This window comes from Capra hircus, chromosome 1, assembly GCF_001704415.2.
Source record: "Capra hircus breed San Clemente chromosome 1, ASM170441v1, whole genome shotgun sequence".
NCBI lineage: Eukaryota > Metazoa > Chordata > Mammalia > Artiodactyla > Bovidae > Capra > Capra hircus.
The window spans coordinates 81,508,451-81,533,646 of NC_030808.1; the positions used below are offsets into that span (position 1 = coordinate 81,508,451).

The window sequence follows — 25,196 nt, forward strand, 5'->3', positions numbered from 1 at the left end:
TAAAACACAGATTTAAAGAATCAGGACTGAATAAACTGCCAGCCTATGGATGAATAACTCTTCTTGCTATTTTCTGAACAGTCCACATTTCATTGTGTATTTAGGCCACACAAAAGACATTTAGGGACTGACAATACTTTAATTCATCATGTACATCCAGCCATGTTTACTTAGTCAAATGCCTGTTTCTCAGTGTCACTTAAGGGCAGGTTATTAAGCCTCAAGAACAAGAACTAGATCTGTTTCATCTGATGTAACTATCAAAGAAAACGCAATGAAAACAGTTTAAGAATTCCTGCCTCTACTCTCTCTTTTTGTGTTTTAAGAGCTGGACATTGGGAAACTATTTTCCTAAGCACTGGATATTTTGCCAATGCAGAAGAGCTATAATAGACCACAGAGATATAAACTTAACTTCCAAGTTAATTAAATTTATTATTTTTGATTTGGAATATAAAGGAAACCCAGTTTGAGCTCTCCTTTCAATATTTAAAAAAGAAAAGAGAGAGCTACTTAAAAGCAAATCGGTTAATGTTTACACGAAGGCTTTTTTTTTTTCCTTTGCTATTTTTCCTTCTTCAAAATTTGAATAGGTGAGTGACCTTGCTGGAATTCCCCTGTCAGTTCTGGAGTTATCTATCTGGAAATTGCAAACAGAAACTACTTTCACATGACACATTATAATGGCATGCCAAGTGGTGTCTGTCTCTGTACCTTGAACTCAGATTTTTATTGCTGATGAGTCAATAAACTTTACACAAAATGAAATGCTTTTTCCCCTTGGACCATTTAAGAAAAGATCAAATTTAATTGTATTTGACAGTATGTATTTATAGGGTCAATTATACATAGGAAAACTTCACATAATCACCCAATTCAAAAATTCATCTTGTCTAGCTCCAAGCTATCAAAGCCCACTTTTTAAGTATGTCAGTAGATAATGCTGAAGTGAGAATCTTAGTCCACACATTTAATTCCTGTTACATTAGCATAACTACCTGCATAATAATAAAGCACTTATTGTTTCTGCTTTACTTCAGATTTTCTAAAATACCTATTTTCACCGAGAGGAAGTTATTTCAGATTTACTGTGAAAAGGCTTATGGCAAAACCTGTCCTTTCAAGTGTGAGGCAGTCCTGAAACCAACCCTGAACCACAGAAAATCAATACAGAGTATAAGCAACAGTGGGAATTAGGTGGAATGGAAACAAAGTATCTCCCCAGTCTAGGCCACACCCCTAGTTTCACCCTTGGCACTTTTCTCCCTAATTTTCAGAAGGTGAAAGTACGATAAGTACGCTCTGGAATTTGAGCCCAGTCATCTACCTTGCTCTCAAATGCTGTTTACAGCACAGAAAAAAAAAAAAAAATCAAACATTTCATAATCTCAGTTTCGACAGAATATATTCGTATTTCAGAAGTAGAGATGAATTGGTACACAAGAGTGAATGGGGAAAGAGTATCAGGGCAAGTTCAGCAAAGGGAGGGCTGCGCCTTAATATTTTTCCTAGAATATCTCAGCACTATTTTATAATAGTGGCTGGAATGGCTTCAGTACTATCTAAAGAATATAAAATATTTTTTAAAGAAAAATTTTAAATCATTAGCATGACATCACAATAATTACAGCTCACTATGTTCCCAGTCCCTACGGCCTCCAGTTTAGGAAGGCACAGTAAATGGGATAATAATTTCATGTACAACTGCAACCTGATTTTTGAAATTAAGCTGGAATAAAAGTGTACAGGCTGGAGGCAGGGAGGAAGGAAAAATTAGATAATCAAATTGCTTTCTTCCAAGCACTTCTCTCTTCTGTCTACCTCACAATTCTCATCTAGTTAGTAAAAAGAAGAAAAAAAAACACTTTGACGATATTATTTGTATATATCTACTCTTAAGATTCTTTTCCCATATAGCCATTACAGCATAATAAATAGAGTTCCCAAACAGTAAACTCTCAAATGCAAAGTCAAGAGGTCTTTTGGCTTCTAAGGTACAATTTCATTTTCACGTGTAAAGGAAAAATATCTTGTGCCTTTTTTGTTCAGGCTTTTCTCTTAGTAGGGCTTCCCTGGTGGCTCAGATGGTAAAGAATCTGCCTGCAATGTGGGAGACCCAGGTTCAATCCCTGAGTCAGGAAGACCCCCTGAAGAAGGGAATGGCAACCCGCTCCAGTATTCTTCCTCTTTCCATGAACAGAGGAACATGGTGGGCTACAGTCCATGGGGTTGTAAAGAGTTAGACACAACTGAATGACTAACATTTTCCCTTACTGACTTCTTATATCCTATTGACTCTTACATTGATATCTTCTGCTCAGACCTCTCTCTTTCTCTTTTCTTCTCTATGGTTAGTTTTGCAACTTATTAACCAAAAATATAAGACTAGCTAATATGTATTAAGCCAGACATTGTTCTGAAAACTTAATCTTCACAATAACCTTGCAAGATATTTCCAATTTAAAAATATGCTGTTATCCCCACTGTATAAAGTAGGACCTGGAAGCAATGGCGGTTAATAGTCCACTTGCAATACAGCACAATAGCAAAATTTGTTTGTTAGAATAATTTGCTTTTGCTCTCTTTTTTTTTTCAGTTTCTTTAGGAGGCATTTCCAAAAGGAGTGATACTTAGAGGAAAGAGACAGGTGACTTTGCTGTTCTCATTGTGCATCTCCATATTCTTTCCCCAGGATTTTTCTAATGCGATGATTCTCAACTTATGGTCTCTGGACCAGCAGCATCAGTACCACCTGAGTACTCGTTAGAAATGTAAATTCTCAGGCCCCACCCAGACCTACTGAATTAGACACTCTAGGTTAGGGCCAAGCAGTCTGTGTTTTTGTTAAAACACGTGCATGCGTGCATGCATACACACACACAATCTGTTTTTTGTTAAATTAATCCTCCAGGATGATTCTAATGTTTAAGAATTGTTATTCTAATGTGTAACATATATATCAGCTATGAAAAAAGATCCCATTTGGCTACATATTTCATATACCAGGGCTTCCCTAATAGCTCAGTTGGTAAAGAATCTGCCTGCAATGCATGAGACCCCAGTTTGATTCCTGGGTCAGGAAGATCCACTGGGGTAGGGATAGGCTACCCACTCCAGTATTCTTGGGCTTCCCTTTGGCTCAGCTGGTAAAGAATCCACCTGCAATGCAGGAGACTTGGGTTCAACCCCTGGGTTGGGAAGATCCCCTGGAGAAGGAAAAGGCTACCCACTCCAGTATTCTGGCCTGGAGAATTCCATGGACTGTAAAGCCCATGGGGGTCACAAACAGTCAGACATGACTGAGGGACTTTCACTTTACACTTTCATATACCAAGGTATACCTACATATTTTTACTAACCGTATTATATCTCTTGGAAGGGAATGCTCATTTGCATTCATTCCACAAACATTCATTAGGCACCTACTGTGTACTTAAGAATGAGTGCTTGAAGAACTAACAATCTATTAAGACAGGCAGATATGTATCAATTACTGTGCCATGTGATTACACAGTGACAGAGATGCACAGGAAGCCGAGAAAGGGCAAACTGCAGTGGGTGAAAGCCTGTGTCTTCATCTCTTAGGAAGTGCTGCACTCCGCTGCCCCTTTCTGGGAAACACTATTTTGTGTGAGCATATCCTGCTGTCCTAACCCAGGGACCCATGTTTGAAACAGGGGTATTACCGTGGCAGCATTCCCTATCACACCGCGACCAACAGACTCAGTAAGATCATTTCTCGGTTAGAATCCAGAGGCCATGGGAGACAAGTAGAGAAAGCAGCCAACCAGCCTCCAGAGCTGCCTAAGAGTCCAAAGAGCTTTCCAATTTTAATCCACAAGTTAGCTTTAAAACTCACCTCTTTCCCACCACTCTCTCATCTTTCCATAATTCTGTCAGATAATTTCCAAAATAGACAAATTTTCAAACACTCCCGGTACCCTTGCAAATTCACATACTTCTTTCTAATACTTAAATCACTATTCTGAATATAGTGTTCATCATCCCCCCCAAAAGTACAGTGGGACCTTGAACAACACAGGTTTGAACTGTGTGGGTCCACCCACACGTGGATTTTTTTCAATAAATATACTGGAAAAATTATTGGAAATTTGTCACAATTTGAAAAAACTCACAGATGAACCAGATAGCTTAGAAATATTGAAAAACTTAAGAAAAAGTTATGTCATGAATGCATAAAAGTACACATGGATACTAGTCTATCCTAATATGGGCATAAGGTGAGTGATATTTAATATAAAAATAATGTGTTCGTTTTCTGTTTTATAACTTTGCTTTCATAGAATTACATTACCATATACTATGCCTGTCTCTCTAAATGGAGAAATAGCTTATTATCATAGATAAGGTTTTCTTTTTAAAAAGTGTTTCTAATATTGCATTATGAATAATATAGTAATATCTATGCCATGAAAATTTTATAATGATTCATTCATTAGTGTATAGGCTGAACTAACATGAAGCAATCATACTGATACATTCAGGTTCCATAAAGCAGTCATACTGCTACCTCTTCATTATCAATGTACAAATTGTTATATCTGTATAAATATGAATTTCTTTTTCACATTATCTCATTATTTTTTCATTTTTATGTCCAGTGTTAGTAACATGGATAACATCACCATGTTTTGTATCACATAACACAATATTGATGTAAGTACTGACAGACAGATGGCTCATCTTATAAACAGATGTAAACATATGGTATTGATAAATAAGGTACAGTACTGTACCTATTGGGCTTCCCTGGTGGCTCAGATGGAAAAGAATCCACCTGCAGTGCGGGAGACCCAGGTTTGAGACCTAGGTTGGGAAGATCCCCTTGAGGAGGGCATGGCAATCCACTCCAGTATTCTTGCCTGGAGAATCCCTACAGACAGAGGAGCCTGGTGGGCCACAGTCCATGGGGTTGCAGAGAGTCAGACATGACTGAGCCACTAGGTACACAGGACTGCACCTATTAGAGAAGGAATGCAACCCACGTCAGTATTCTTCCCTGGGAAGGCCCAAGGACAGAAAGAGCCTGGCGGGCTACAGTTCATCGGGTTGCGAAGAGTCAGCCATGATTGAGCCACTAAGCACACAGCACTGTACCTGTTAGAGAAGGAAATGCAACCCACTCTAGTCTCCTTGCCTGGGAAATCCCATGTACAGAAAGAGACTGGTGGGCTACAGTTCATGGGGTTGCATAGGGTTGCATATGACTTAGCGGCTAAACAACTGTACCTATATTTCCTCTTCCTTATGATTTCCTTAATAATGTTTTCTTTTCTCTAGCTTACTTTACTATAAGAATAACCCATGGCTGATTCGTATCGATGTATGGTGAAAGCCACTATAATACTGTAAAGTAATTAGCCTCCAATTAAAAAAAAAAGAATACAACATATAATACACATAACATACAAAATACATATAAATTGACTGTTTATGTTATAGGTGAGGCTTCCTGTCAACAATAAGCTATTAGTAAATTTTGGGGGTGTCAAAAGTTATATGTGGATTTTTGACTGTGTAGGGGTCAGTGTCCTTAGTCCTCGTGTTATTCAAGGGGTCAACTGTACTATTTTTCATCTTTATGAAAATTTGTAAGATCCTTCCAAAACTTATTTTACGCAACTTTTTTTTTGAGATTGATCCATGTTGATAAAAGTAGCTCTATAATGCACTGATGAAATTTACTACAATGAATGAACTGAAATTCATTCATCATTTTCTTAATAGAACTTCAGACTATTTTCTTTTAAAACAGTGATGCAATTAATATTTTAATAAATTATTTCAGCAAATACAAAGAACCACCATATTTTTAAAAAACGTGTCTGAATCTCTCCCTCCCCCATCCTTTCTCTTAATTTCAACCAAAAAAGCACAGAAATTCTTTCAAAACAGCTGAATGAGAAGGAAAGGAGAGTCAGACAATAACTAAAGAGAATGTGAAGTCTTGAAGACCTTCCTGGGCTGGCAAGAAAATGAGCAAAGATGACTCAGGGAATGACAGCAGATGTATGGGATTGCAAGACTAACATTCTCAAAGAATGGAAGCAACAACGAGTACTACTAGGAACATTCTCCAGAAGTCATTCTAAAGTAGGAGGAAAGTCCTAAGGTACTACTCAGATCAAAACTCTACTCTTTTGAATTCTTTAGAGACATAATTTTGAGACACAAAATTGGTTAACTTGAAACACCTCTGACTCAACTCCTAGAAAGTCAAGTCCCACTGAGAACAGAAGAGAGCTCAGAGACAGGTTCTAGCACCAGAAAACCAGCAATACTATAGATCAACACCAGAGGGAGCAAAAGATTACAAACTCCTGAAAAAGAAACTAATTGGGAAGGTACATACTTGTTTGGTCAAAGTTCATTCGGGTTTTTCTGTAAGATCTTACAATACAATACAATTCATACAAGCTCAGAGAAGATGCATTTTCACAGAAGCTTTAAGAGGCTCCCAGAATTTTCAGTAGAGCTGACTGGTGACGGTCTTCCCCTTATGAAGCCAGTCCCTAGAACTGGGAGAGGTAGCAGTTTTTTTTAAATGTGCAAATTCCAGCAGAAAACAACAAGGCATAGAAAGAAAGGAGGAAACATGGCTCAGCCAAAGAAACAAAATAAATCTCCAGAAACAGACCCTAAAGAAATGGAGGCTCATGAATTACCTGACAAAGAATTAAAACAATCGTCTTAAAGATGCTCAATGTGCTACACAAGAACACAGACAACTAAAGAAAATCAGGGAAATGACGCATGAACAAAACAAGACTATCAGCAAAGATAAAGCATAAAAAAAAGAACCAAACAACTTCAGGAGCTGAAGAACACAAATGGGAAAATGCATAAACATGTGGAAATTAAACACATTATGAGCTGCCAACGCATCAAGGAAGAAAACACATGGGAAATTAGGAAATATCTTGAGACGAATGAAATGAACACAATATGCCAAAACTTATATGCTGCACAGTGTGCATAAAGGTAACACTACTGAACACTTGAATGGTTAAGATGTTGGGAAGGCGCCACAGACACACAGACACACACACATAAAGAAGGCAGTCATGTGAAGATGAAGGCAGAGATTACAGTCATGTGGTCACAGAGCAAGCAATACTGAGAACTGTCAGCAAATGCCACGAGTTAGGAGAAATACAAGGAGATAAACTATACTCCAACATAAAACAAATATTAAAAATAATAAAAACTATCCAATATCAATTTTTAAAAAGAGAGAGAGGAAAGGCATGGAGTAGATTCTTTCCTACATTCTTCAGAGAGACAGACAGCACAGCCAACTCCTCGATTTGGGACTTCTTGCATCCAGAACTATGACAGAATTGCTGGTTTTTTAGCTCATTCTAGTTTGTGGCACTTGTGTTTTGGCAGCCCTAGGAAATTAATACAAGGGATCTACAGAAAACAGCTTGAGTGAGTGCAGACTCCCTGGTGTCTGGGGCTCCCAGTTATTCTAGACTGTTATTCTAGCCCCATATTCAGACATCAAGAATTCGTTAAAAATTTAACTTTTTCTTTAGCAATCACCCTTTTACGCTGGTCACTGTTTCCTCCCATGCTCTGCCAAAGGTAAAAACAGTTCTGTTCCCCATCTCTTCTCAGAAGGGCTTGTCTTTGGAATTTCGGTTTACCTGACTGCCTTGCAAACCCAACTCTCTCATGGACTCAAGAAAAGTTAATGTCTTTATGGATTATCAGGTTTTTCTAATGTTAGGAGTGAGAGAAATGTTCTCTTTGCAACTTTCTACATCTTAAACAGAAGCAAAGTTCTCCTCCCATAGTTTAATATGAACTTTAGATTTAAAAGATTTTTAATTTCCATATGTAATTGCAAATGGTTTTTTAAAATATCTAAAACCATGTCCAGAAAGCACTTTGGTTTATTTGCTCTGTTTATTAATACTTTTAATTTTGGCATAAATTATGTATACTAAGAAAATGTTAACACTTTAATATTCCATGCTTATTAAACAATCTCTAAACAACTTGATTTCACAAATCTTTATCTTGGTATTTGTTTCCATCTTTGTCTTCATTCTATATATGCATGTGCAGTACATATACTAGTGCTTTTTCTTCTGAATTGGATCCATGCTAATTTCTGATTCACAGGTTAGGTTTTTGTTTTTCAAAATAATCCTCTTAATGATGATGTGCCTAAATTTGGTTTTCAGTCTTGCTCCTTATATTTTGACCTATCTGTACTAATACCACATGGTTTCAAGGGCAACTACATTATAGTACATAAAATTTTGGAAGTCAACCTTTTCTTCTTGAGCTTTCTTCGGTGACTTTTTATTTGTACGTGCACTCTTATTTTCTCCAAGTAAATTAGCTACCATTTTATATACATCTATTTTTACATGCTATGGCAGGTTTAGGAAAAAAATACTACTACTTATTGACTATATTTACGTTACCCATTCAAGAGTAACTTACTTAGTTCTAACCTATTGATGGCAAATAGATGGGGAAACAATGAAAACAGTGACAGACTTTATTTTTTCGGGCTCCAAAATCACTGCAGCTGGTGACTGCAGCCATGAAATTAAAAGACGCTTGCTTCTTGGAAGAAAAGCTATGACCAACCTAGACAGCATATTAAAAAGCAGAGACATTACTTTGCTGACAAAGGTCCATATAGTCAAAGCTATGGTTTTTCCAGTAGTCATGTATGGATGTGAGAGTTGGACCATAAAGAAGGCTGAGTGCCGAAGAATTGATGCTTCTGAACTGTGGTGTTGAAGAAGACTCGAGAATCCTTTGGATTGCAAAGAGATCAAACCAGTCAATCCTAAAGGAAATCAATCCTGAATATTCATTGGAAGGACTGATGCTGAAGCTGAGGCTCCAATGCTTTGACCACCTGATGCGAAGAACTGACTCATTGGAAAAGACCCTGATGCTGGGAAAGATTGAAGGCAGGAGGAGAAGGGGACGACAGAATGAGATGGCTGGACGGCATCACTGACTCAATGGACATGAGTTTGAGCAAGCTCCGGAAGATGGTGAAGGACACGGAAAACTGACGTGCTGCAGTCCATGGGGTCTCAAAGAGTCAGACATGACTGAGCAACTGAACAATAACAAACCTATTGAAAGCACTATTTCTTAATTGCATACTGACAGCATACCTGAAAATATCCAGGGTTTGATAAGTAGTAATCGAATGAGTATAAACATATACTGACATTTTGAAAGTCTCAGCTTAATGGGATTTTTCCCATTATGTCAAAAATACTTTGATTTCAATAAACAAAAAACCTTTAATTATTTTATATTCAGCCACATTAAGACAATTAAGCAATACTATATTCAACCACTTGAGCAGTTTCATACATGATTCATTCATTCACTCAATGAATATTTATCTACTACTCACTATGAGTTAAACCCTGTTCTAGGCACTAGGGTTACAGCAGAAAATAAAAGACAAAGCAAATCACTCTGCTCACATGCAGCTTATATAATAGAGCTGAGAGAAAGAAGCAGATGAGATAAATAAGGAAAATACATGGAATATTATATAGTGAGAAGGACAAAAAGCAAGCAAGAAAAGGGATTAAGAAGTATGTGTGTGGTAGCTGGAAGGAAGAGTTGGGAGTGTAGCTAGTGTGACCTCCGAGTCAGATCCTGAAGGAGGTGAGGGAAAGTACCACACAGTTTCTAGATCATTCCAAGCACAGGGCATAGCACCAGCAAAATCCTTAAAACAGAGAGAAGGCTGAAACAGGTGACCTGGTGAAGAGTAGGAGCAGATCACATCAAAGGGTTTTTATTAGTCAGACAGGAAGCTACTGGAGTTTTGAGCAGAGCGACTTGATGTTACTTCTGTTTAACAAGATCACTTTGGCTGCTGTGTTGATAGAAAGGGGCAAGGGTAGAAGAAAGAAGGTTAAGTTAGGAGGTAGAAGTGACTGGACTCTGCCTGTATGTTTAGGACAGAGCCCACAGGACTTTCTCAAGGATCAGATGGTTGGCATGAGAGAAGGCAGGCATCAAGGATAACTCCAAGGCTGAGAAATAATAATGATAGAATTGTCTATTACCGAGATTAAAAAAACGAAAAAGAAGTTTGATGGAGGGATGATCAGGTGTTCAGTTTTGAGCATGCTAAATTTTAGATGAATGTTAGACATACACATGGACATGTTAAGCTTGTAGATGTTTATACATCTGGAGCTCAGAGGAGAGGTCTAAGCTGGAGATTAAAAATGTTTTGGTATTTAAGGTACTAAAACTTTGAGAGCAGATGCCTTCTTCAGCGATCAATGCAAAGAAATAGAGGAAAACAACAGATTGGGAAAGACTAGAGATCTCCTCAAGAAAATTAGAGATACCAAGGGAACAGTTCATGCAAAGATGGGCTCGATAAAGGACAGAAATGGTATGGACCTAACAGAAGCAGAAGACATTAAGAAGAGGTGGCAAGAATACAAGGAAGAACTGTACAAAAAAGATCTTCATGACCCAGATAATCATGATGGTGTGATCACTAATCTAGAACCAGACATCCTGGAATGTGAAGTCAAGTGGGCCTTAGAAAGCATCACTATGAACAAAGCTAGTGGAGGTGATGGAATTCCAGTTGAGCTGTTTCAAATCCTGAAAGATGATGCTGTGAAAGTGCTGCACTCAATATGCCAGCAAATTTGGAAACTCAGCAGTGGCCACAGGACTGGACAAGGTCAGTTTTCATTCCAATCCCAAAGAAAGGCAATGCCAAAGAATGCTCAAACTACCGCACAATTGCACTCATCTCACATGCTAGTAAAGTAATGCTCAAAATTCTCCAAGCCAGGCTTCAGCAATACGTGAACCATGAACTCCCTGACATTCAAGCTGGTTTTAGAAAAGACAGAGGAACCAGAGATCAAATTGCCAACATCCGCTGGATCATGGAAAAAGCAAGAGAGTTTCAGAAAAACATCTATTTCTGCTTGATTGACTATGCCAAAGCCTTTGACTGTGTGGATCACAAGAAACTGTGGAAAATTCTGAAAGAGATGGGAATACCAGACCACCTGACCTGCCTCTTGAGAAATCTGTATGCAGGTCAGGAAGCAACAGTTAGAACTGGACATGGAACAACAGACTGGTTCCAAATAGGAAAAGGAGTACGTCAAGGCTGTATATTGTCACCCTGCTTATTTAACTCCTATGCAGAGTACATAATGAGAAACACTGGACTGGAAGAAACACAAGCTGGAATCAAGATTGCCGGGGGAAATATCAACAACCTCAGATACGCAGATGACACCACCCTTATGGCAGAAAGTGAAGAGGAGCTAAAAAGCTTCTTGATGAAAGTGAAAGAGAGCGAAAAAGTTGGCTTAAAGCTCTTGAGAGTCCCTTGGACTGCAAGGAGATCCAACCAGTCCATTCTGAAGGAGATCAACCCTGGGATTTCTTTGGAAGGAATGATGCTAAAGCTGAAACTCCAGTACTTTGGCCACCTCATGAGAAGAGTTGACTCATTGGAAAAAACTCTGATGCTGGGAGGGATTGGGGGCAGGAGGAGAAGGGGTCAACAGAGGATGAGATGGCTGGATGGCATCACGGACTCGATGGACGTGAGTCTGAGTGAACTCCAGGAGATGGTGATGAACAGGGAGGCCTGGCATGCTGCGATTCATGGGGTTGCAAAGAGTCAGACACGACTGAGCGACTGAACTGAACTGAAGAGAAATGGGTCTAGGTAGAAAAGAGATAAGGTCCTAGGATTGATCTCTAGGGCACTCCAGTGTTTAGAAGTCAAAAAAACTGAAGAGAAACAGAGTGGACTACAAGGGATAGTCAGAGAAGGAGGAGGAAAGTCTGAAAGGGTGCGATGAACTGCAAGACAAGTAAAGAGAACGTGTGCAGGAAAAGATGAGTGATTATCCACGTGAATGCTGTACTATTATTTAATGACCATTCAATTTAGTACATGCGTGCAAATTTTGAAATAATCTTAATATTCTATCTTTAATGAATATTAAAGATACTGGATAAAAATGTCATTGACAGTCTGCATTTATTAACTTCAGAGGATATAAAATATTATGCTATAATAGAATATATTAACATACATATGTATATGTATGAATATATTTTAAATTTATTTTTCAATCTAGAACAGCATTTCTGTGAATTTCAATTTTAGCATTTCAATCTAGAATAGCATTTCATTCTATGAATGAAACCTTGTTCCAAGGGCTATTAAAAAGAGTTCCAGCCACACATATGTGAAAGTTGCTCAGTGGTGCTGGACTCTTTGCTAGCCACATATAGGTTTGGAAAATGCTAATTTGCATTCTAAATTTCCAAAAAAGAATGTGACATTTTCCAAACTTAAGTCATTATAGAACCGTTTTGGTTTACAAAGTCTCTTTTAGCTGTATCAGCCTTTCTGAGTAGCACAGTTCAGGAAATATTGAGTTAAAACCTGGGACAATTTTCTTCGTCCTCACTATAGCAAAATTTGTGTCAGCAAAGTTGTTGGGGATATTTTCTTTCTGCCACTTTGACACTTTTACTGAAAACAAGATCTTTCTGCTCCTATACCACTTATGCCAGAAAATATGATGACCTTTGCTTTATTTTTACACTGATAGTTCTGTCTGTTCTCAAGTTTTTACTGTTACTCATCAAATGCCAAAACGAAGAGACGTTTGATTTCCTTAAAAAATGAACATAAAGTTCCATCACATAAAATATGTAAAGCAAAATGAGTACATTTTAAATTAGCACAAAGTATACTTATACACTGTTAGAATAATGTATACTTAAGAGATTAAATGTAACCCAATATGATCATTTAATTAGCAACATGTTATAAAATAAAGCTTTTGTTGAAATTATCTTCCCTTTATGCAAATTGTTCACTTTAATGTTTCTGTGGTGAAGACTCTTGAGAGTCCCTTGGACTGCAAGGAGATCCAACCAGTCCATCCTAAAGGAAATCAGTCCTGAATATTCATTGGAAGGACTGATGCTGAAGCTGAAACTCTAATACTTTGGCCACCTGATGCGAAGAGCTGACTCATTGGAAAAGACCCTGATGCTAGGAAAGATTGAGGGCAGGAGGAGAAGGGGACAAGAGAGGATGAGATGGTTGGATGGCATCACCGACTCAATAGACATGGGTTTGGGTGAACTCTGGGAGTTGCTGATGGACAGGGAGGCCTGGCGTGCTGCGGTTCATGGGGTCGCAAAGAGTCGGACACAACTGAGCGACTGAACTGAGCTGAATGTTTCTGTAGTCTTCTCTTGTCTCCCCATATTCTGACTTTGAAATATGTGGAACATAAATTCTTTTTTTAAAGCCATGTTTTCATTATTTCCCTAAAAGTCTAATGTTCATTTACTTCCCTTCTATCTGAAAAATGGGACAGGACAGAAGTTGCCTTCCAAAAGTACTGCTTATCTCCAGGTCAAAGATAGAAAGGAGAAAGGTAAAAAAATAAGAAAAAGTCAAATAAAAGCATATTTTGCCACTGGAACACCACTTAGCTAAATATTGTCCTCTTTTGTCTCAAAATGCCATCTCTGTTTAATGAAACACTGCAGAGTTTATTGTCTACCCCTCTTGCAGCCCTCCCTTTATCTCTGGCCTGCAGGCATTTCCCGAATTCTCAGTTTTGTTTAGTTTTCACTTATTTATTTTAAATGACAAAAAAAAAGACAAGAAAGAATTTGGAAAGTATACATCTCATGAACAGAAAGATATATATTACTACACAACATCCCATTTAATTTCACATGTACACAAAATAGCTCTGATTTTGGCTACTCTATCAGTGAAAGGTTTCTTGATGTCTAATTTGCCTATTTAACTCCCAATTCTCCATCCCAATTCAGTGGTTGATTGTATAAAAACTTTCCCCCCTAGTTTTATGGAGATATAATTTACATACAACCTTACATTAGTCTAAGGTATGCAATACAATAATTTGATATACGAGTATCTTGATTTATGTGTATATCACACAATGAAAAACCTATTTCTAAGCCTCTAATTATGTATCTTAAAAGGAAGTCACAACCACTGGAATCTCATACTACTCTGCAAGTAGGAGAAGTCAGAGTTATTGATGTCCTGATTGGTATCTTTGACAGCAAACTTTTTGAATCAACCTTGTAAATAACACAACAGAAGCAGAGGCTGATAGCTATGACGGTCAGCACTCAGAACAGCAGAGGCTTTATTATGGATAGACTGTGTACATTTTATACCAATAGGAAATTTCCTAATATAGAAAGCAAGTATTTTTATAAGAGTAATCTCACAAGTTCTTACAGTTAAACCAAACAGGTTTTCTGGGTTCCTATGTAAGACTCAAATGTCTGTGCCACAGAACAGAGTTCATGATTCGAGTCCAATTATAATTTCTGAGCAATTCTTTAACGAGTCAAATTTACAATCTGCCTTTAGTCACTATGGAGGACTTTCTTACATTAACTTTACCCCAGCTTAATGTTACTATTATCAATTCACTCACTTTGTTTTGTTCTTTTTATATGTCTTCATCCCACTGTACTATATGCCTTTTTAGAAGCTGCTTCAATATTAAGAACAAAGCAAGCTATAAATAAATTTAATTAATTCATCCTTTTAAAAGTCATTAAAAAATACTAGGTCCCCATAATTCGGTTTATAGGACTCACTGTCCCAAACACATACTTCTGTGAATGCCAGTTAAATTCATTCACTTAATAAATATCTTCTAAACACCTACTGTGCATCTGGCACTGTTCTGGTGCTGGGGAGAACACTAGTGAATAGGACATCAGGCAGAGGTAAGTACCAGGGAGAAAAGTAAAGCAGAGAGGGGAATAGGGGTGCCTTGGGGGTGGTGGTGAGGTTACTATTTTAAATCAGTTGTTAGAGCCTTAATGAGACGGTAACATATGACTTGAAGGATCTAAAGATGAGGGATTAAACCACATAGATATCTGCTGTTGTTTAACTGCTAAATTGTGTCCAGCTCTTTTTGCAATCCCATGAACTATAGCCCACCAGGCTCCTCTGTCCATGGGATTTCCTAGGCAAGAATACTGGAGTGGGCTGTCATTTCCTTCTTCGTGGAATCTTCCTAACCCAGAGACTGAACCCATGTCTCTTGTGTCTCCTGCAGTGGCAGTCAAATTATTTACTACATCACCAGGAAGCCCAGTTGAGAAACTAAGAATCATTAACTTTTAGGTTGAGGGTTCTTTTCTCTAAAACACGTAGGTTCTGACAGCATAATCTGACCTTGCATATTTTTACCACTTCATCCTCATCTTCTTAGTGTTGACTCAGGTGTTTATAGGATACAACAAAAGACCTGATTCTAAGCGTATCATGCTAAGTTTACACTTCTCTATCAGTGAAAACTTATGGCCTGGGACACACATTCTTTTGGAAAGTACAGGTTTCTTGGCTGTAAGTCTAAAGGAACATAAACAACATGAAAGACCCTAAAGGCCAAGGAAATTGAAGAGAAATCAGAGAAAAGGATATAAAAGGTAAGGTACTAATGGAGTTTAGTAATTTAAGCTTTTATTTTTGTGAGAGGGTTCAAAGGAGAGCTTTAATACAGGTGAGCCTTGAGGCTTTTGAAGAGGATCTAAGTCTTGATGAAGTAATTCAAACTCAAATCTTAAACACATAATGTTCAATGGTAGGCCCCAGGGTCTTCAAAAACTTGTACTTGATACTTTAAAACAAAACACAAAAAGATACTACTAGCAAGTCTAGTGAAAGTTCTTGAGGGTTTTGAAAAACTGCAATTCTTTGACCAGTAATTAATCAGATTGCTAGATACTATGCTGAAAGAGCAAAAGAAGAAAACAAAAAGGAATTAAGAAGAAAAGGAAAGAGATTTTAAAGAGATATAGTGTACTGAAAGAATAAATATGTTCATGGGTTTATCACTTTGATTAACATTCCTCACATCAAATTGCAACTGAATTTAAAGTTCTTACAGAACCACCATGAGCTATAGTCAGATAAACTGATCTAAAGAGAACTTCCTGGGCTTTTGAAAGCATGGCCAGAATATTTGCTGGATGAGACAACATAAAATGAAATTGATTTTGTGGGGTAGAGAAAGAAGCTAAATTGGGAATATCATGGCTTGACAAGATTTAAACGGGTCGAAAAATTAACAGAGCCTTTGAATGTTAAAATTCAGATCACTTTGCAAGTTCAAAAGAAAAACACACAGTATATCTCACTGACTACTCTTGTGCTCATCCTAACTTGTTTCTTTAATCTGCTCCAGTAAACATCCTTTTTTTTCCCAAGAAAGAATTAAGCTTTTAAAAATTAATAAGAGCAATTTATATCTACTGAGTCTATACTTTGTGCCAGGACTACTCTAAGCCTTTAAGTAGAGTAATTCATTCAATCCTCAAAATGATCTCATAAATTAGATATTACTATTATCCCCAATTTACATGTGAAGAAACTGAGGTCCAGAGAAGTTAAGAAATTTCAGGTACCTTACGGAGCTAGTAAAGGGTGGAGTCAGAATTCAAACTCAGGCCATCCAGCCCCACAGCACCAACCTACACCCACTACTCTAACAAAACTGTTTTCATTACACAAAGCTTCCCAGAACTAGGGCTTTCTTTAAATCAACATTATGTCATGTCACAATCTTTCACTGCATATTCAGAATAGCAAGCTACTGCTGCTGCTAAGTCGCTTCAGTTGTGACCAACCCTGTACGACCCCATAGACGGCAGCCCACCAGGCTCCTCTGTCCCTGGGACTCTCCAGGCAAGAGTACTGGAGTGGGTTACCATTTTCTTCTCCAGTGCATGAAAGTGAAAAGTAAAAGTGAAGTCGCTCAGTCATGTCCGACTCTTAGCAACCCCACGGACTGTAGCCTACCAGGCTCCTCCGTCCATGGGATTTTCCAGGCAAGAGTACTGGAGTGGTTGCCATTTCCTTTTCCACAGAATAGCAAGGGTAGAGACTAATTTACGTTTTCCAACAGTAGTAAGGTAGAATCAGTTTCAGACGTCACTGCTCAGAAGTGACATCCGATAGGGATGTCAAAGCACTTTAAAGCACGCAGCTTCCCTGGCGGCTTTGTGTGTGTGTGTGTGTCTGTGTATGTTAGTCACTCACTCGTGTCTGACTCTTTGTGACTCCATGGACTGTAGCCCACCAGACTCCTCTGTCCATGGAAATCTCCAGGCAAGAATACTGGAATGGATAGCCATTCCCTTCTCCAGGGGATCTTCCTGACCCAGGAACTGAACCAAGAATCTGCCTGCCAGTGTAGAAGACGTGGGTTTGATCCCTGGTCCAGGAAGACGCCACATGCCACAGAGCAACTAAGCCTTTGCGCCACGACCACTAGGACTGCGCTCTCGAGTCGGAGCGCTGCAACTACTGAGCCCATGCTCTGCAATGAGAAGCCACCGCAATGAGAAGCCCACACGCCCCACTACGAAGCAGCCCCGGCCTACCAACAGCTAGAGGAGAAGCCCGTGCAGCAACGAGGACCCAGGCAGCCAAAGATAATAACAACAAAGCACGTCACATAGATATTAACAGTGGGAGAGGATTATAGATGACTGTACTCCTTTTGGGAGGGATATACATATCCTTTTTTTCTATACCCTATTTTTTGTAAAGTGGACATGGATTATTTACACAATTTTTAACAAGGTTTTTTAAGCATGTCATCATCTTTATTAGCATTAATATATATAAACTTACAATAAAATTATCAGGTAAGTTTATTCTTACTCTCTTTGAAGAGAAAGAAATTCAAGGTAGAGTAGGCTTTATGGTAATAATGAAATAATAATAGCTATTATTGACTTAACACCTAATATAAGCAAATCTTTTACAAACACTTACTTTTCAGTAATTTCTTATTTTATAGGAGAAGAGATTGAGGCTTAGACTGAATAATAAACTTAATTAATAGAACGGCAAGTAGATACTAGAGCCCAGATTCAAATCTATGTTTACTGCTCTAGAGTCCTAACTCTTTACACTGTACAATGCACGTACCCTCTCCAGATGCCAAATATCTGTCTTACAAAACGAACTAAAGAAATCTTTCTAAAATTTAGGTATTCTTAAATAGAAAATACTGAACACAAATTATTCAAGTTCAGTCAGGATTATCATTTGGAATATCCATGAACACAGAAGAGTTCTCATCTCACCAAAAAGCCTGGGTTGCTACAAATTTCAAATTAATTGGTCAGTTTTCTGACTGTTGCTGTCCACACTTGTCAATGTGCCTGCCTCTATTTGATGGGCTTCCCTTGTGGCTCAGCTGGTAAAGAATCTTCCTGCAATGCAGGAGACCTGGGTTCAATCCCTGGGTTGGGAAGATCCCCTGGAGAAGGGAAAGGCTACCCACTCCATTATTCTGGCCTAGAGAATTCCTTGGACTGTATAGTCCATAGGGTCGCAAAGTGCTGGACACAACCAAGTAACTTTCTTTTTGGCCCACTCAGAATCTGTTGCTTCTAATACACTGGAGTTAGATCCAGTTAATTAAGCATGTTAAACTATGTCTAAATGTAAATGAACTGAGTAAAGACCTGAGAAAAGCATATAGATTTTGTGTCTTTTTTTGTGTGTGTGTGTCTTATAATTCGGAAGCTCACGTAATTTTATTTCCTGGTTATAAGTTAACTGAAGTTAGTAGATGAATGAGCAACAGGTAAGTTAGTTCTCAGAATTTAAATACAAGGATAATAGAACATATACACATACCATAATAAAACACTTAACTGCAGTATAATTTTTTTCAGATTTAAAATATACCTTATTAATAATTTGGTACAATCTTCCAAACAATGAGAAGTACCCTCTACAACACTGCCAGCATTCAAAATTTGCTTAAGAGACCCTAACGACTCGGCGTTCACTGCCTCTGGACACAATCTGCTCCACTGTTGACTAGTTCTATCTACACCTTCTCTCATTTAGAACTAATTTTGGCTTCAAATAACAGAACAAGTGCGCTTCCTATGGCATTTCTCCAACTGTTCCCAAGTCTTCTTTTTTCTAAACAAAGTAGTCTCAGTGCTCTCAACTTGGATCATCACAGCCGTCCTTTTATATAATCCTAAGATTGATTAAAAACAATTCTCTCCTCCTTCCAGGCTTATCTAATAATTAATATACAAAAACTAATTACTTTGTAGGTAATGGGTCCAATTAATCCATTTTGGTCATATGCAATTGGCACACTAGGAAAAGCTTATGAATCTAGCTGAATTCAAATTGAACAGCAATATACTTTTCAGTTCTTCTTTTTCCCCCCACTCAAAACAATGGCATAAAACAGAATCTTAAAAGATACCCTTAACCATAACCTTACATGTTACTAAATTTTAACTTTCTCATCCTCAGGCTTTTGTCTACCTTAACATCACTTGGGCCCTGTGAATGATCTTTTAACACTGCCAAAATTCTTCAAGCTGTTCTCACAATTATGAATTAACCCCTAACAGACCAGCTCTGAGGCCTTAAAATTCTGATTTTTTTTTCTCTTGTATTAACTGGATACCTTCCTATTCAGAATTTGTAGTTTTCACACAAAATATATATATGTGTGAAATAATATACATACACATTTTAAATATATAATGTATTATATACATACCTGTACACACACACACGTATTTGCCCAATTCTATGTTCTCTACATATAATTTACTTTCATCTCTTTTCTTTCTATAAGTCACCTTTACCACATTCATCTTAACTCAGGAAAACACAGTCTACCCTTGGATTCAATTCATTGCTATCCATTCTCTTAGCAAGAATAAGGACTCCTACTTTAGGCATTCTGCCCAGTGATTCCCCCTCCTCCAACTGTGGCCAGTACTGATTACTCCCACAGATCTCAAGAAGCAAAGCATTATTTAATAGAAATGATTTATATGCAAAATAGTCAGCCAGTGTGGTTTCGATATACAACACCTGGCATACCATAATCTGTTCTATTCTATTAATCATGACTCAGCCCCTAGAGTAGTGGCCTTCATTTTGCTTCTAACAAGACACGCAATGATATATTTTATATGACAGTAGTGTCACACAGGTATGTATCTTACATAGCCTATTCTCCAGCAAGTTTCAAACAAAATCCCTCCACTAACAAAATGGTACTATTACATCTTCAAATTTCTTGTATAACTCACTGTACTGATGCACTACTCTTATTTCAAATTTTACCCAATGAAAGTATAGAGAGACAAAGATGGCTAGAGAAGTAAGTCATCAGAAATTTTTGCTGAGTCTAAGGCAGAGAAACAGGCAATTCGAAGGAATATTCTCAATGCAGAATGAAATTATCCAACTATATCTAAGTGATCTTCTGGCTTCCTGATTTTATAACAGAACAAGCCATTCTTTGAAATGCCTTAAGCCAGTTCCAGACTTCAAGAACAAAGTAAAATAATAACAGTAAGATCTGTTTAAAGAGTAGAGTTGCTAAATAGTAATTCAATTCAAACAAGTCCATCCAATCAGCAATAAAGAGAGGTTCAGAAGAACCATGCCAATCCAACACAAACATAGCTTGCAAACAAAGGGAACAACACCCGCATCACGTAGGGAGGCACATGCGATGAAGTGTGTATGAGCATTGAGCTCGGCAACGCTAAGCACCTAATTTATTAACAACTTCTTATTATGAATAATAGTCTAATGTCAAGATTACAAACATATTAAAACATCACCAAACCTTTCATGCAGCTCTGAAATAAACAACTCACTTGTGCAACCTCATTCCTCCTGAACAGTGCAAATAATCATAAGGACAATAGACATAAGGAATAGTAATGACTCCACATAATTAACCTAAAGCCTTACTGTTTGTTTCTTAGCATTGAAAATAGAAGTTCATAGTAAAAAACAAACAAACAAACAAACAATCCACCAGAAAGAGAATACAGAAAAAACTTGAGACTCCTTCCTTCTCTAGACTTCTAGTCTCATTCCCTGGGAGTACCTGTTCTTTAAGTACTGTAAGTAATAGTTCCTTACATGGATCTGAAGAAATTTTACAGGTATGTATAGAAACATATGCTTTCAAAAACACAAATGAAAATAGACTATACATACAGTTCTATATTGTTTATGTCAGTTAACAATGTATCTTAGAGATTTTTCCTTATCCCCACCTATGGATCTAACTCATTCTAAGAGCAGCAAATTCTACATTCTATGAAAGCGTTCATTTAACCAGACTCTGCTGAAGGATGTTTAGGTTATTTCTAGTTGTTATTTTCTTAATTTCAAATAATATGGCGATGAATATGTTCATAAACAAATTTTGATGTGCAAGTGCAAATATATCTGAAAGATGGATTCCTAGAAGTAAAACCTACTTTTAGAAATGAACGCATTTCAAACAAGAAGCCAGTTTGTCTACAGAGACCAGGACAAACTACAAGTTTAATAATTAGTGATTAAAAGGTGCCTAATATTATTGCAAAGTTAGAAGTTAAAAGTTTTTAAAAAACTCTTCAACTAGGAAAAATAGAAATTTTAAAAAGAGAAACTTTGCCCCTGGGACAGAAAGATTAAAAGCCTGGAAATGAATGAATCATCTAATATATTTTTTTTTAATGGAGAAAAAGGAAAAAAGCATATGTAAGACAGGATTTTTTTTTTAAAGATACTTAGAGGCTTCTTTTCTTGCTTTAACCTAAAGCATAAAATAAAATTGGCTAGATTTGGGACACATACTATTACAGAGCCAAATTTGGACGTGTGATGATTTAATGACTGTTTGCGACCCCATACTTACAGGTTCTAAAATGTTGAAACGAGAGTCAACAGAAAGAAAACAGAGCAATAATGTTCCAAGAATAACATATCTTGTCAATCTCTCTAATTTCTGATCAGTTTTACAGAGAAATAGTAACATTCCCTCATATAAAATGAACAAAACTCAAACTTCTTTGGAAGATCCAGATTAAAATATAATTCAGAGAGATTCAGCCTATATTTTTCAATCACAATCCTATAATTTTCTAGACCAATCCAGGGCTATTTTATCAATACTTTTCACCTAACATAAAACAGTTAACAACTTACCTTTCCCAAAGTGCTAGGATTTGAATGCCAAAATACAAACTGATTCATGTTTTTGTCCTTTACTGGTCCATGGATTTTTCTAAACGAAGTCCATATTAGCATCCACAGATATCAAAGAGTTCTGCAAAACTGAAAAGCTCAAGGACGTCAGTGCACATATCTAAGTCACCACTTGGATACCAATTTATTATGAATAACAGTTACAATAAGTATTACAAATATAGTTATTTAAATGTGCAGAATTAACGGACATGACATTGAACGCACAATGAGACAGCAAAATTAGACTTTATGACAGTAACATTAAGATCAATCTAGAGGATCTCAAAACATTAGTTTGCACCAAATTTACATGTATCCTAAAAGACACACCATAGTAAGAGCACACAAAGGCGAAAATCATTTGGATGCCAGCAATTTCCAGAAATTGGGAAAACAAGGTTTAAAGGCAGGCAAACTTTAAAAATTGTATGAATTCAATAAGGTATTCAAATCTCTACTTCTGGTTTTTTCCAACCTATTTTTAATAACATCTTAGATTGTTAAACCTAAAAACGCTTACTAGTTTCTTCCTTGTAAAATAAACAAAAAGCCATAAATTCAGGTTTTCCTACTCCATTACATCCAAACTAATAACAACATTCCAGAACCATTTAGGAGCTACTATCTCATTTGACAGTATGAAACCCCTACACACAATCACCTCCCTAGATCTAAATCAATCAATGCATCTAGATAGGGGTTCATGCCCAGATCTTACTACAAGCCTGATGTGTCATCTGCACTTTTTTCCCATTTGACAACCAAAAAGAATCAGGTTATTTAGGTCTATGCCCACTCTTTGAGCTTCCCAGGTGGTGCTAGCAGTAAGCCTGCCAATGCAGGAGATAGAAGAGATGCTGGTTGGATCCCTGGGTCAGGAAGATCCCCAGGAGGAAGAAATGGCAACCCACTCCAGTATTCTTGCCTGGAGAAACCCATGGACAGAGGAGCCTGGTGGGCTGTATAGTACATAGGGTTGCAAACGGTAGGACACCACTGAAGGGACTTAGCACATGCCCACTCTTTATTCCATTCAAGACACCTAAACAAATACCTCACTATGGAAACAATTTAACCTAGAGATTCATTCTTTTGGAAGCCTCCTACAACTATTTGGAAGGAGTTGACCCTTTATGTGGACTTCCCAGGTGGCTCAGTGGTAAAGAATCCGCTTGCCAATGCAGGACACACAGGAGACACAGGGTAACAGTTCTATCCCTGCGACAGGAAGATCTCCTATAGTAGAAAACAGCAACCCACTCCAGTAATCTTGCCCAGAAAACTCCAGGGACAGAGGAGCCTAGTGGGCTGCAGTCCACGGCGTTGCAGAGTCCGAGGCACAATGCAAAAAACTTTTGTGCGCCCACCAGATGAAATCTCTGCCTGGACTTTTGTATATAACTATTTTAACCTTTGTTATGAAATACTTCTCATTTACATCTCAAATGTAAAAAGCACCCCAATTTAAGAAAGAAAACATTATGAAAAAGAAAAATAAGTTCATATTACAGAAAAGAAGCACTTAAAACACTAATTGGGCTTGCCGGGTGGCTCAGTGGTAAAGAATCCGCCTGCAATGCAGGATCCGCAGGAGTTTTGGGTTTGATACTTGGATGAAGATCCCCTGGGCAGGGCCTGGCCACCCATTCCAATGTTCTTGCCTGGAGAATCCCAGGACAGAGGAGCCTGGCGGGCTAGTCCCTAGGGTCGCAGAGTCACGCACGACTGAAGCGACTTAGCACGCAGGAACGCAACACTAATTAGAAGCTCATTGCTACAACTGCAATTTATTTGATGGCCAACTCCTGGCCGGTATCATTCACCTGGAGGTTATTCCCAGAAAAGTGAAGGAACCTGAAAAAGGTCAAACTGATAGCCTTTCCTCTCCACCCACCCCAGGGAAAAATATTAAGACACATTTCTATGTTTCAATAACCACAAAACAACAACAACAACAACAACGTCCCGAACCTCTACTGCACTGACATTCTCAAAGCCACTAGTTAGCAAACTAAGCTGGCATCACTTCTACATTCAGAAGTAGGAACATTGAAGTTTAGAAGCTCCCCTAGGTGAGCCAGAATTGGGTTCGTGCGTTCATTAATTCATTCATTTGACAGCATCTAATGATGCCTAATAGTGACAAGGCACTGTCCTAGATTAAGAAATGAAAAGACGATGTCGCTGTTCCCTACTAGCAGGATAGGATGGGGGACCAGGTAGGAGGGAAATGAACTCTAGATCAGCTCATCTCAGTGTCCAGGTTCTGTGTCTTCACCTCCGAGCGCCAACAGTCATGAGCCTGTGACCAACCCCCGAACCTCCCACCCAAGTCATGACCGATTCCTAGAAGACTCAACCTATCTGTATTTCCTCCATGACCTCGTTTGCTCATTTCCTCCGCACGACCCCGTTCCTATAAAGTTCTTCGTATCCCTATCTCTCCAGGGAGCCGTATGCCAAGGAACCTTTCCTCCAGCCCCGGTATCAAGCGAGAGCCACGTTTCCCTGCCCGAGTTTGGAGTTTGAGCAAACTGAGCCCCCAAGCCCAACTTCCACCCTTGTCCGGTCCGGGTTCGGCACGCAAGTTACCTGCCTGGAATCCACGGTTCCAGGACGACCACGGACGCCCCGCCCCGCCCATCGCGACGCCCTCCACAACCAGGTACCGCCTCCAGAGCGTAACTTCCGGGTGTCGCGTCCGGCCCGAATGCCTCCCGGCCCCGCAGTCCCGCTAAGACCCCAACGCAGTTAGTTGACGCTACTTCCGGCCTGTTCCCCTGTTCTCTCGAGATTCAGGCATTCTCCAGATCTTGTTTACCAGGTTTTTTTCCGCCTGGTTTCCTAAACTCCGGCTATATAGTCCAGCCTGGAGAAGTGCGATTTTTTGTTTGTTTGTTTTTCAAACTTTTTTGCCGGCTTCTGTAGCCTTCTACGATGGCTTGCGCCTGCCACTTCTCTACCTTGAACTCATCACTGTTCTCCAGACTCGTCAAGTCCCTCGGACAGTCACAATGTTTTCTCAGTTTTGCTCAAGTGATGCTGTCTCTCACTTGTA

The 25,196-nt window shown here is 38.4% G+C and overlaps 1 protein-coding gene across 1 annotated transcript in view; it reads right to left on the reverse strand.

Moving 5' to 3' along the window:
* MAP3K13 (mitogen-activated protein kinase kinase kinase 13) overlaps window positions 1-24,802 on the reverse strand; it is a 159,670-nt gene extending 134,868 nt beyond the window's left edge. The window contains exons 1-2 of the mRNA XM_013963962.2: window positions 24,731-24,802; window positions 22,097-22,225 (exon numbers count right to left, since the gene is read on the reverse strand). The gene's annotated coding sequence lies outside the window, so the exon portion shown is untranslated. The remainder of the gene's footprint in view (window positions 1-22,096; window positions 22,226-24,730) is intronic.